Consider the following 14,783-nt stretch of genomic DNA (forward strand, 5'->3'; position numbering starts at 1 on the left):
CTAGAGCTCTCCTTGGACATAACCTAGTGAATGTCTATGCTGTCTCAAAACAATGTTTTCATTCAACCCTGAGAACATCAAGTCAGTTAATTCACTTGGTGTCTGACAGCTCCAATCAGCCAAACCCTCCTGAACTCACTGTCCATTATTTCTTTGACACATATTCAGTCAAATAAATTAATTTCTTGTCACAAAAGATTCATGGGTGAGGAGACAGTAAGCTCACAACCCAGTGAATGGACTGACTTGAGTGACTCCTTAAATGAAATACTTAACATGCATCACTGTATTTATTCTCATAAGCATTAAACAAAAGTAAGATTTTTTTTTCTTTTGGCACTTTCTTAATTCCTTAAAATTCAAAAAATATTGTTGGTTTGTTTTTTAATTTTTACCATGAACTTTTAATCTTAAATATATAATAAATTCTACAAAATTAGTAGGGGAGTGTGTAGTGAGTAAATAAGAAAAAATACTTTTAAAGATGTAAATATTTTAAAATCATAGTTTCAGGAAAAATTAATTTTGATGTATACTTCTAAAATATAATGGTTATATATCCATAGTAATTACCTTTTGGGTCAGTTCTACGAAATGATGTCATCAGATTTTGTCAAGAAAAAGGGGTTTTTGTACAGTGTAGCCAGTTCTGCACCTCATGTAGAACATACAGCTCTCCCTTAAGTGATCTAATTTCAAGATAGTTAGGAGGTAGAATTAACATGACTTAGTGACTCTTCAAATAAAGGAAGAGTTAATAATATCATTGTGCCCCGCCCCTTACATATTCTTAAGAGTACCTCTCCAAAATGAACCTATTTAGATATAGGTTATGGGTATAATGAGAAGGGTATCCTTCCCCAGACCAAACCCGAGTAAAGGATATGCAGTCACTTAAATGGACATGAACAGTATAGCACCTGCATCTTGCAACCACTCCCTTCCTCCTTTGCATCTTTGAGAGATGGGTTCAAGGACTGACTAATCTATCAATCTCCCCTCCCTTAGGAGACTGAAGCAGTCATTGGCACAAGCTTCCAGGTGTGCTTGCTACCTACTTCTTTATTTTCAATTCCTACTACAGACTCATGCAGTAAAATCTCTGGTAGACTGCCCTACCAGCCTCCCATATATACATTATGAATTGTGTTAGTTAAAAAAAGTTTTATACTCAAACTGTCATCCCTTATCTTGTCACTCTCATTCCCTCTCCTATCCTTTTGCTATAAGTATGATCTTGATTTATATTACCAATTTGCTTGTATAAATATTTATACTAATTTATAGTCGAGCCAGTAATATATTAGAGGGTTTAACAATGTATATCTGCCAGGCTTGACAATCATTTATAAATCATTTTAATATTTACCAATTTGATAGGTATAAGATGCTAATTCTTTCTTGTATTTGCATTTATTTTTCATCACAAATAATATTCAACATTTCTCAAACATTAACCATCAGTATTTCCTCTTTTATTATTAGCATGCCATTTTCCTAGTTTCTTATTGCATTAACAGTATTATTTTTATTTGAATGATGTGTTTAAATAAGAAGGATGTTAATTTTTGCAATAACTCATTTCAAACCCTTTCAAAGTGTATTGTTTTACTGTTATATTTTTATTTTTAATTGTGTTATATAGTCAAATATCTTTCCTTTTGTGTAATTTTCTCTGCTTTTAAGGTCAAGAAGTCCCTTATCATCAGTATCCTGAATTTTTCTTCTAGTTTTCTTGTGTGCTTTTTTACATTTCATTTAAGTCATGTAGAATTTCTCTTGTCCCTTCCAAGCAAGCATATTAAAAGAGTCTGACCCTCATTTGGCTCAGGGAGGTAGAGCCAGATACAAAAATAAATGATGAACAAAGAAGAGACAGCCAAGGTAAACCAATGTCAAGAGCCAAATAACCTATTTGTATGATTTCTCAATAGCAAGTTTGCAGCTAGAGTTAGGAAGAGGTTGTGTAAATAAGATCTGAAAAATAACTTCTGAATTATTCCCCTGATTTATGTAAGAAATAGGGAGGAAATTGTAAAGGATATTCTCATTTACTCCTGCATCTTAAATTATCACCTATAATCTTAAGATTCCCCCAACTATAATTTGATTCACAACTTTACATCTGAGAAACAGACTCATCTGGCCAATACCAATAGCTAATTCTACCTAAATTTTCCCAATATATCTCTCAATTCTATTTGCTCTCTTGTTGTTGATCAGTCGCTCAGTCATGTCTCACTCTTTGCAACCCCATGGACTGCAGCACGCCAGCCTTCTCTGTCCTTCACCATCTCCTGGAGCTTGCTCAAACGTATGTCCATCGAGTCAGTGATGCCATCCAACCATCTCATCCACTGTCATCCCCTTCTCCTCCTGCCTTCAATCTTTCCAAGCATCAGGGTTGTTTCTAATTAGTCAGATCTTCACATCAGGTGGCCAAAGTATTGGAGCTTTAGCTTCAGCATTGGTCCTTCCAATGAATATTCAGGACTAGTTTCCTTTAGGATTAACTGGTTTGATCTCCTTGCAGTCTAAGGGACTCTCAAGAGTCTTTTCCAACACCATAGTTCAAAAGCATCAATTCTTTGGCACTCAACTTTACTTACAGTCCAACTCTCACATCCAAACATGACTACTGGAAAAATCATAACTTTGACTAGACGGACCTTTATTGACAAAGTAATGTCTCTGCTTTTGAATATGCTGTCTAGGTTGGTCATAGCTTTTCTTCCAAGGAGCAAGTGTCTTTTAATTTCACCGCTGCAGTCACCATCTGCAGTGATTTTGGAGCCCAAGACAATAAAGTCTCCTTAATATGAGTAAAGTTCTCTTAAGTGTATGTATATGAATATATATATGAATTAAAAATATATATGTTTTATGTATTTCTCTCTAAAGCTGATATCATACTTACTGAAATAACACTAAGAACATTTCCCTGAATCAGGAAAAGGAGCCCTTTATAGCCACTATTATGAAAATGCATATAATATTAAATATTCAGGGAATACTCCTGGTGGTATTAAGAGAATGCAATTTGACAAGAAAGAAATTAAGAATAAAAACTTGAAAGAAGAGGATAATTTTACGATTTTGCAAAGGATGTGACTATTTACCTGGAAAATCTGGGAGATTTATACAGAAAACTGTTAAGAGAATGATAAAAGAATTTGCAAAGTAACTATATATAAAATTAATAAACAGAGATCAATATCCTTCCTTATCTCTAAACAACTAATCAGAAAACATAATGGAAGAAATTAACATGACAGTAGAAATAAAAAAGATAAACACCCAGGAATAAATTTAAAGTGTTCAAAAACTATTGGAAGAAAAGTTTAAGATTCTATCAAGGGACTCGAAGAAGATTAAAACAAATGAACATGCATATCATATTATTGAGTGGTAGAACTCAATATAGTGAAGATCTAATAACTCTCTTAAAAGCTTATGGGTGGAAAATGGTGTCAATAAAAATAGAAACAAGCTTCTTTCATAATTAGATTATTTGTTTCTAGAATTCAAAGGAAAAGTTAAAAAAAAAACAAGAATAGAAAACTCTAAGTGTAATAAAGGGAAAAGTCCTCCAGAATATAAAAATGAAAGGATCCAATAATTCCAATTGTGTAGCACTAGTGAATGAATATATTGAATAGACAGCCCATAAACATACCCAAAGATATACAGGCAATATAGAATATTGGAAAGATGCTAATTCAGATCAATAGGTTAAGGATGGATTATTCATTATATGGTATAGAATAACTGGTAGCTTTCTGTTAAAAATGAACCTGGATTCCTGTCTTACACCAAATAAATTCCACATGAATTAAAGACAAATAATGAAACTATAAAAATGTGGAAGAATTTTAATTAAAAAAATTTAATTGAAGTATATTTGACTTACAGTGTTGTTAGCTTCTGATGTATATACATCAGAAACTAACATTATGTTATATATATAAGTGTTAATTGCTCAGTCATATCCAATTCTTTGTAACCCTATGGATTGTAGCCCACCGGGTTCCTCTGTCCATGGAATTCTCCAGGCAGGAATATTGGAGTAGTGTGCCATTCCCTTCTCCATAGGATCTTCCTGACCCAGGGATCGAACCTGGGTCTCTCACGTTGAAGGCAGATTCTTTACTGTCTGAACCACCAGGGACGAGAATATATGTGTGTGTGTGTGTCAAGGCTGTGGTCTTCTGGTGGTCATGAATGGTTGTGAGAGCTGGACCTTAAAGAAGGCAGAACGCCAAAGAATTGATGCCTTTGAACTGTGGTGCTGGAGAAGACTCCTGTAAGTCCCTTGGACAGCAAGGAAATCAAAACAGTCAATCTTAAGGGAAATCAACCCTGAATACTCATTGGAAGGATTGCTGCTGAAGCTGAAGCTTCAGTATTTTGGTCATCTGATGCAAACAGCCGACTCATTGGAAAAGTCCCTGATGCTGGAAAAGATTGAGGGCAGAAGGAGAAGAGGGCATCAGAGGATGAGATAGCTGGATGGCATCACTGATGCAATGAACATGAACTTGGGCAAACTCCAGGAGATGGTGAGGGACAGGGAGGCCTGATGTGCTGTAGTCCATGGGGTCACAAAAAGTCGGACGTGACTGGGTGACTGAACAAAAACAACAAATATATATATATGGGTGTGTGTGTGTGTATGTATGTATGTTTTTTCATATTTTTCCATTAGGTTTTATTACAGGATCCTGAATAGTTCCCTGTGCCATACCATAGCACTTTGTTGTTTATCCGTCCGATATACTGAGTCTGCGAGCACAAAACCCCCAATCGAGTTGTCCCCCACGCCCCCTTCGCCTTGGCAACCACAGGTTTGTTCTGTGTGTCTGTGAGTCTGTTTCTGTTTTCTAGATAAATTAATTTGTGTCATATTTTAGATTCTACATAGAAGTGATATTATATAGTCTTTGTCTTTCTCTTACTGACTTATTAATACTTCACTGAGTATGATACATCCATGGCATTATTTTTGTGGCTGAGTAATATTCCATTTTATGTGTATGTGTATATATATATATATATATATACATATATATATATATATATAATACACACACACCATATCTTCTTTATCCATTTATCTGTCAACGAACATTTAGAGAATTAATCTTACAAATATCCTCACAAGCATGCAAAGAAAATTATAAGCATAACCATGAAAACATTTCTCTATACAGACAGGGAACTCTGTTTTTTCATTAATGTCTTCCCAAGCACCTAGAAGCACTTTGGCTATAACAGATGCTCAATGGATATTTAGAGAATGAATGAACGGATGTTGACTATTGCCATCTGTAAAGTACATGTTAAATGAATTTTATTTTCATATGACAATGACTAGACAGCCATTTGAAATTGAGGCAGCTCTGGGGAATTCCTTGACAGTCCAGTGGTTATGATTCTGCTTTCACTGATGGGGCATGGGTTCAGTCACTGGTCAGGGAACTAAGATCTCATAAACTGCATGGCCAAAAAGGAAAAGAAGAAAAAAGGAGGCAGCTCTGTATATACCAATATTGAGTGATCTTCAAAATAAACAATAAATAATATTAAAAAATAAGTTGGAAAATGGGGTGTAGACTCTTTTTTATGAAAATCTTACATATATACATGTGGCTATACTCATAGACTATCTCTGAAAGTTCATTTAAGTAAAATGGTCAATATTCCTTGCATCTAAGAAAGGGATAAGTAAGTAGTTGGGGACTAGGAATTGGAGAAAACTTACTCTTTATACTATGGACATGTATTAAAATACATTTTTAAATATGGGAAAGCTAAAATTATTTACAAACATGTAAAAACTCAGGGAATATATTACCCATGATTTCTTACTCAAAGAATTTACTGAAGAACATTTCCACAAGAAATAAAGTGATACCAGAGGGAAGGACTGGAACCTAAGAAAAAAATGGTAATGAGAGTAACACATGTATGATTAAATTATTAATCATCAAAATAGCTATCTCCAGTGTTTTAGAGTATATTAAATTGTAGGAAACTATAACAAAGCAGATAAGCTAGATTATTAGGTGAACATTTAAAATATGATAGGATAATTTTCCCCTTGTTCAGGAGCAGGATCCTCTGTGTCTCTTTGTAGTAGTCATTTTAGTGGTGTGTATGTTCTCAGACTCAATTTCTGGAACACCCAATGGTTCTATAAAGACTCAGTGTAAGTTTTGTTGAGTTACTAAGTGTGACATACGGTAAAGGTAAGAGAATTTTTTTCTTTAAAGTGCCAGATAGCAAAGGTTTTAGGTTGTGTAGGTCGTATGTACAGTCTCTGTTAGAACTACTCAACGCTGCCATGTATGAAAGCATCCATAGACTGTAAGTAGGTTAGCATAGCTGTGTTCGAATAAAACTTTGTTTTCTTAAAAACAGGTAGGTAAGCTACACTTGGCCTGCAAACCATAATTTATCAACCCCTTGCTTATGCAAGATCCTTCTTAAATCTGCTCTAAACTCCAATTGCTGTCACTCCCCTTCATGTCCTTGCACTTTTACTCAATAGTGCTAAATTTAATATAGCCATAATTTTGTGAAAAGGTGGTATCTTGTTCTGTTGCTAAGTCGCATACAACTCTTTGCAACCCCATGGGCTGCAGCACACCTGTCCTTCACTATCTCCTGGAGCTTGCTCAAACTCATGTCCATTAAGTTGGTGATGCCATCCAACTATCTCATCCTCTGCCTTCCCCTTCTCCTCCTGCCTTCAATCTTTCCCAGCATCAGGGTCTTTTCCAATGGCTCTTCTCATCAGGTGGCCAGAATATGGAGCTTCAGCTTCAGCATCAGTTCTTCCAATGAATATTCAGGATTGATTTCCTTTAGGATTAATGGGTTTGATCTTCTTGCTGTCCAACGGACTCTCAAGAGTCTTCTCCAGCACCACAATTTGAAAGCATCGATTCTTCGGCGCTCAGCCTTCCTTATGGTCCAACTCTCACATCCATACATGTCTACGGGAAAAACTATAGCTTTGACTAACTATATAGACCTTTGTTGGCAAAGTGTTGTCTCTGCTTTTTAACACACTATCTAGGTTTGTCAAAGCTTTTCTTCCAAGGAGCAAGCATCTTTTAACTTCACGGCTGCAGTCACTGTCTTCAGTAATTTTGGAGCCCAAGAAAATAAAACTGCCAGTGTTTCCAAAAAAAATGGAAAGGGTGGTATATGTATTAATATGTAAGTAAATACTAATGCTATATGTAATGCTGCTAAGCCTAATCTTTGGTCAATGTGAATTGATTATTTATAACTTTATGTTACTTATATAAAATATAAATACTTCTAATCATCTATTCACAGTTATTGTCCTACACCCTATGCAGAAGTAAAGTCTATCACTAAGAGAAACCACCAGTCCTCCTGATCTGGTCCTGTTGAGGAAGAATCCCAGACTCCTTCCAAAGATATACTTATATAAGGACTATTTTCCCGATGGCTCAAGAAGAATAATAACTCCCTCTTTTCAACTTTTTCTTAGCTATGTAGAGTCCAGAGTCCAATCATGCAGAATATGAGGACTGGGATGAGAGTTTCTTACATCATAGTATTAGGAGGAAAATTAATACTGGCTTTAGAAGTCACTAGAAACAGAAAGGGAAAGGAATGGTGGGTGCAGAAGCCAGTATGTTATGGGATAAAAGCTAAGAAAAGTTTGGGAGGTAGTATAGTTAAGTCAGACTTTCAGGAGTGGCTGTAAGACAACTAAAGTGAGGCAATGTAGAATCAGTAGCTGCAGTGAAACATGGGGTCAGTTAGATATTTTTAAATAGGGGGACTATTTTAATATATTTACATTCTTGGTACAAATGAGTAAAAGAAAGAAACTGATGATTAAAAACAGGTAATTAGCATACCTGAAGGAGAAGGACCCAGAGGCTCAGAAGGAGATCGGAGTTAAAGTCCAAGTACAGGTGTTAGTCTTGGATTAAAAGCATTACCTCTACCATTAAATCTAAAGAAGGGACAAAAAATACATTTCTAAGTGGGAACTCAAGAAAATTAAAGAGTTCCTTGCCTTATGACTCTAATTTCTCTCATAGGGCCATGTGATAAATGCATGCAGAAAAAATATAGCATACCTCAAGTGCATAGATTTTGGAGTAACTCCAAAGGGAAAGGGAATGTTAGACTTTATAGAGAGTATGAGGGTGACACATGTGCGCACACACACATGAACATTAATGCCTCACTGTGCACACATCTATATGTCTGAGGTTGAGAAACCCTAGATTGAGCTTTATTTGTCAGATTTTGCATTGTTCCTTGTGCTATTCCTGGAAATTTTTCCGCACCCCCACTTCCAAATCAGGCCCCAAGTGACTCTGACTTCTGCAGCCTCCCCCATAAGCAGTGAGCAGTCCCAGCCTCCCTGGGCTCCTTACTCATGCTCCTCTCCCAGAGCTATAACTTGGCAAAGAGATCAAAGAGATGGCCAAAGAGAGGAGCACCGGAAGATTATAAGACTCCTACAGACTAGCCAGGAGCTCTTCTCTGTACTAAGGTAGGTGACCTCAGGAAGACTGACAAGAATTAATAACTCTTAGCAAGGCCCAGAAAGTCCCAGTGCAGAGAATGCTGGCCCTTTAGGCTTTAGCTAGAACTGACCATAGGAGTTTGATGCTAGAAACTGTCAGGAAATAAAACTGACTTTTCCCAAGGTTTAGCTGGAGACCTAATTCTGCGGACCCAGCTGTGGGGGCAGTAGGCAATCTGCCTCAAAGAACCCCAAACAGGAGCCAGATTTAGAACAGTCCAACTCAGTAAAAGAGGTGAAGAAGGAAACTTTCATCAGTTTGAACAACTCAGAAGAATCCTACTCTAACCCAAATTCCTCACAGCAATGAAAAAGAAATAGAAATAGTCATAAGGAAAATATCATGGCCAGAGAAATAAGTAGACGAAGTTTTTTTCCTGGGATGTTGATCTAAGGTGCACTTCTGTCCATCTGGGATCCCTCTGTCTCCTCCCTTCATGTCCCTTGACCCTGACAAAAAAGCAGGTCATCTTTTGACATGGGGGAGCTGGCAGGAGGCATCTTGACGGAGGACTGGAGGATCATTTCTTCAAATGTGCACCATGGCAGAAGTACTGGATGTAGAAGGAGACCTTCCCATTCCCTCTTGTATAACTTTCACTAAGAGTTCTAAGGTCTTCTGGTTTCGAGGCTAGCAAGAGATCATGAAGCTGTATTGAATCGTATTGTGTAAATCTGCAGGGAGGACAGACCTGTAGTGCAGTCTCTTAGAAAGTGTCAGGGGTGGAACTGTCCCCTAATTAACACTTTTGCTGTGATTGTCAGAACTGGGAATGAAAACAGTTTTCCTCATCTGAAATGCCTATGCCAGCGTCTACAAACACTCCCAAAGGATACTGGGGAATCTTCATGTGCTTAGGGCTAGAAAGGCATAGCCTGCACCTTCTTATTTTTTTCCTTTCTGTCTTTTAGGTAGTCATTTTCTTTCCATCAAAGTTCCTCTTCCTCCTTAGAACAGTTAGTTTCTCCATTGTTCTTTACCCCAGAATTCTTCCCAGTGATCCTGGTCAGCTCAGTCTTTTCCTTCCCACCAAGCTGTCTGAACCTCCCACAGGAAAGTGTGGTAGCCAGGAAGATGACTCTCATCTAGGGGATCTCATGATTGGTGGGGCTTCTTTATCTCCATACTTAAAAAATCAATCTTCTTAAAATTAAGTGAAATGTTTTAGGAGCAAGTACTTAGTTTGGGTGCATCATCAAAGGAGAAAGGGAAGGAAGTCTATTGTTAACTTAGGGATTTGACTAGGGTGTTTGTAGAGAAAAGGAAGCTGGAGGTTTGAGGAAGATAATGGTAAAAAGAGTCTTGAAGACCAGTTCTAATCATACCAAAGAGAAATTTCTTGGTTTTTCAGCTATTATTGATATGTTCCTTTGTTGCCACATAGTCTTTATGATTGTAATTTTATTGTCTACATTATCTAGTTGGTATTTAGACATTCCAGAATATGAAAATATTGTAACATTTCCATTTTTATTGAACATATAACAATACAGTGTGCATCATTATAAATGTCACGTTTCAGCCTTTTGAGTTATAGTTTTAGCATAAATCCAAGGACTTATAAGATTCTGACTCAAAGTGTGCAATTTGCAATGCATTCAGCAATGCATTCAGCAATGGGCTTCCCTTGTGGCTCATCTGGTATAGAATTTGCCTGCAATGTAGAAGAAGTGGGTTTGATTCCTGGGTCGGGAAGATCCCCTGGAGAAGGGAAAGGCTACCCACTCCAGTATTCTGGCCTAGAGAATTCCATGGATTGTATAGTCCAAGGGGTCGCAAAGAGTCGGACACAACTGAGCAACTTTCACTTTCACTTTTTTCAGCAATGTATAGATATCACTGTCACCAGAGTCTTCCTAGGACTATTTGTACACTTTAAAAAAAAAAATCATAAAATTGGATTCATGTTTTTATTGTACTTTAAAAAAAATTAAGTTGAATGTTTTCACAAATGTTTTCTCTTGAATTTTCTCTAGCATAACTTTTTGGTTTGTGTCATCAGAACCAAGCTTTATAAGAGCCAGGGTAAAATGTACTGAGGAGAAAGAAAGGCTGCGGGTGTTAAAGGCTACTTCTGAAAAGACTGCTGGGGAGGTAGCTATAACATTCCGGTTCAGGTCCCAGTGATAACTGGAACAACAACTGAACAACAGGGTTCCAGTGAAACACGTGAACTCTGTTAAGAAAGTCCTGGTCTAGGCATTTTTGCATCAGGTAAAGACAATAACAATAGCAGCAAAGTGAAAGGAAAGAAATTAACTACTAAAGAAGTATCCGATTATCAGGCTGACTAAAACCAAGGTTGACTAAGTTGATGTCAACCATGTTCCATTTTATTGATGTGAAAATTTACCTTCAGAAGGGTTAAGTATCGTGCTCAAGTTCACATACATAGCTTTCATTTTTCAGGTCTAGCTTTTGTTTTTAATTTTAGGGAAAGTGCTATGTTTAAGATACAGATACTTTAAGTGACTCAAAATATATGTTGTCCATCTGCTGGGTGTGCTGGATTGAGAGCAGGGTATTCAGTTTAATTCCTGACTGTTCTGCTGAGGAGCTATGTGACATGGAAGAAGTCACCTCACCTCTGTGAGCCGCCGTCTTCCCCACTCTTGAGATGCTGAGAGCCTAATCTCCCTGGCCTGAGAATGGAACATTCTTTCTTCAGGCACAAACCCTTCCCACAGATACTTTTCCAGCTCTGCTAGTATGTCTTTGGAGATATAGGGTACTCTTGAATTGCTCCTGGAATATTTGGAAAGCCTCTTGCAACCTCTAGTAGCATCATACAAGTCCCTTTTCAAGTAGCATTGTTCAAATACCTTTTCTACATCTTCATCTAATACCCAGAATGGCTATATTAATATGGTGAGTTCTGTAGTTCTTGGCTTTAAGATGGACGTCTAAATATAAGAAGACTTGCAACTAAGTATCTATTCTCTGAAACAATTTCATTTGAAGTAGCCTGTTTATTCTCATAAGTATAGTCTTAATAGTTAAATTATGTAATCTGATTTAGCACACAAAGATGTGTGTTATATTCACTCACAGAATTAATGAGACCTGTTGGGGAGAGTCAAGGAGGAGAAACCCTTATAGTCACTGTAATAATTTCTTAGGGCTGTTGTAACAAACTACTGGAGACCAGGTGGCTTAAAACAATAGAACTTATTGTCTCTCAATTCTAGGGACTCTAAGACTGACATCAAGGTGTCAGCAGGGCCACGGCCATCCCAAAACTTGCAGGGAAGAATCCTAGATTCTGGTTATGGCTGTCAACCCTTGGCTTCCTTGACTTGCAGGCGCCTCCCTCCACTCTGCTCTGTGTCACATGCTGTCCCCACGTTGCGTGTATTCTTTATAAGGCTCTCTCATCTCCAATAAGAACATCAGTCAGATTAGATTAAGAGCCTACCCTATTCCAGTGTTATCTCGTCTTAATTGATTGCCCCTTCAGTGACCCTATTTTCAAATAAGATTACACTGTGGGGTACAAGGGATTAAGACTTCAACATATTTTCTGGAGTTAGACACAATTCAACTCATAAAGGTCACGGAATTACTCAACTTCTTTTCCTTTTCTATTGTTAAGCTGAAAGAAGTATTTCCTGAGAAGTTTTAGGGTGGGGGGATGATATTCTGGTCACTAGAAATTACTCAGATTCTGTAATACCGTTGATTTCTTTCTAGGAATGACATTTACAAACAACCATGAACAACTTTACTTTCTTCACTGAGTTCACCCTCCTCGGGCTGTCTGCTGACCCCCACATCCAGGCTCTGCTCTTTGTGCTGTTCCTGGGGATTTACCTCCTGACATTAGTGGGGAACATGGCGATGATCTTGATCATCAAGGCCGATTCTCGGCTCCACACACCCATGTACTTCTTCCTCGGACACCTGTCTTTCCTGGATCTCAGTTTCTCCTCAGTCACTGTGCCCAAAATGCTACAGAACTTCTTGTCGCAGAAGAAAAGCATCTCAGTGTGGGGCTGCATCACCCAGAGTTTCTTTTTTCTCCTTTACGGGTGTGCTGAAGCCAGTCTTCTCTCTGCCATGGCCTACGACCGCTATGCTGCCGTCTGCCACCCTCTGCTCTACACTGTGGTCATGAGCAGGCCTCTCTGCACCACAATGGTGTGTGCAGCATGGCTGGTGGGGCTTCTGAACTCACTAGTGAATCATCTTTTCATCCACACGTTACATTTCTGTGGGTCTAACACTGTCTCCCACTTCTTCTGTGAACTACCGTCACTCTTCCCCCTGTCCTGTACTGATCCCACTGCCAACGAATTCCTTCTGTCAGGGTCCAGTGCATTTCTGGGACTTCTGACACTTCCCCTGATCCTGTTCTCTTACTCCAGAATCATTTCTGCCATTCTGAACATCCATTCCTCTGAGGGCCAAGGCAAGGCCTTCTCCACCTGCTCTTCCCACCTCACTGTGGTGCTCCTGTTCTATGTGACAGCTCTGTTCAGGTACATCAGCCCCGCCTCAGGCTCAGTGTTGGAGCGAGTGGTCTCCATTCAGTACAGTGTCATCACATCCTTGCTGAACCCTCTCATCTACAGCCTCAAGAACCAGGAGGTGAAGGGCACTCTGCAAAGGATGCTGAGGATGTGAACGTGATCCCCAGAGGAGGGATTCTCTGTGTGGTTTTAGTCAAAGAGCGGGGAGGAGGGATATTTGGAAACACCTGGAGAGTAAAAAAAGATATCGGAGGTCAATATAAATATATAAAAAAAGTTATATAGTGGTTCTCAAAGCGTCATCCACATACCAGCAGCATCAGAATGTGCATCGTCTGCAAGTTTGCTAGAAAGTCTCAGATCCAACCCTGATCTACTGAGTCAGAAACTCTAGAGGTCGAAATCAACAGTCTGTTTCTTAATTATGACCATGATGCATGCTTGAATTTGAGAAACAGTGTTTAGCCCAATGAATGTTAGAGAAAAAACTCTCTTTGGAAAAAGGTGAGATACTGACATCAAGGTGAAGAATCCCACTTAAATGAAAAAGTTGGTAAAGCAGTCAAGAAGAGAACATTTGACTATGTGATCTTATGATCTGTTTCCCTCTACAAAACTGTAAAAATGAAAATTCCCTACATTTAGCGTGTTGTAAGGAGGGGAAGAGCTCGACTGTCCACAAAGGCAGATGCAGCCTGTTCCTTCCACCTCCACTGGGGAGCTGCCATTATAACAGGTTCTTCAGTACAGCCTGAGGCCAATGGACAGATGCTCCAGAGCAGCAACTAGCAAGCACTTCCTTTACGTCACCTGAGAGCAGCTGAGGGCATTCAGTAGCCAGTTCGCCTGATTAGAGGTCATGAGTTTGTCCCAGAGAGCAAGGGCAGCCTGAGGTTATGGTGGAAGCAGTATTCCACATGAGATAGCCCTTCGTGTGTCAGCACTTTCACTGAGAAACTCTGCTTCCTGACCTGGTTGTCTGGGCTATGCTATCAGGATCTCTGAGCATTGAGTTCTTTTTGCTTCTGTACTTTTGGCCACAAGACTACTTTTGTCTCATTCTTCCTGAAGGACTAGTGACCTCTCTCAGTTTTCAACTATGGCATCTGGTCCCATCACTTCATGGGAAATAGATGGGGGAAACAGTGGAAAGAGTGTCAGACTTTATTTTTGGGGGCTCCAAAATCACTGCAGATGGTGTTTGCAGCCATGAAATTAAAATATGCTTACTCCTTGGAAGGAAAGTTATGACAAACCTGGATAGCATATTTAAAAGCAGAGACATTACTTTGCCAACAAAGGTCTGTCTAGTCGAGACTATGGTTTTTCCAGTGGTCATGTATGGATGTGAGAGTTGGATGGTGAAGAAAGCTGAGTGACAAAGAATTGATGCTTTTGTTTTTTTTTTATTTTTAAAAGATTGTATCATTTCTTTTATTTTTTTTCTTTTCTTTTTCCATTTATTTTTATTAGTTGGAGGCTAATTACTTTACAATATTGTAGTGGTTTTTGCCATACACTGACATGAATCAGCCATGGATTTACATGTGTTCCCCATCCCTATCCCCCCTCCCGCCTTCCTCCCCATCCCATCCCTCTGGGTCTTACAAGTGCACCAGCCCTGAGCACTTGTCTCATGCATCCAACCTGGGCTGGCAATCTGTTTCACACTTGATAATATACATGTTTCAATGCTATTCTCTCAGATCATCCCACCCTCACCTTCTCCCAC

At 38.6% G+C, this 14,783-nt stretch overlaps 1 pseudogene; it reads left to right on the forward strand.

The window, feature by feature from the left end:
* Positions 1–9,059: 9,059 nt before the first annotated feature.
* Positions 9,060–13,205, forward strand: LOC136167560 (olfactory receptor 8S1-like; annotated as a pseudogene).
* Positions 13,206–14,783: the final 1,578 nt, after the last annotated feature.

The sequence above is a fragment of the Muntiacus reevesi genome, chromosome 4 (assembly GCF_963930625.1).
Source record: "Muntiacus reevesi chromosome 4, mMunRee1.1, whole genome shotgun sequence".
NCBI lineage: Eukaryota > Metazoa > Chordata > Mammalia > Artiodactyla > Cervidae > Muntiacus > Muntiacus reevesi.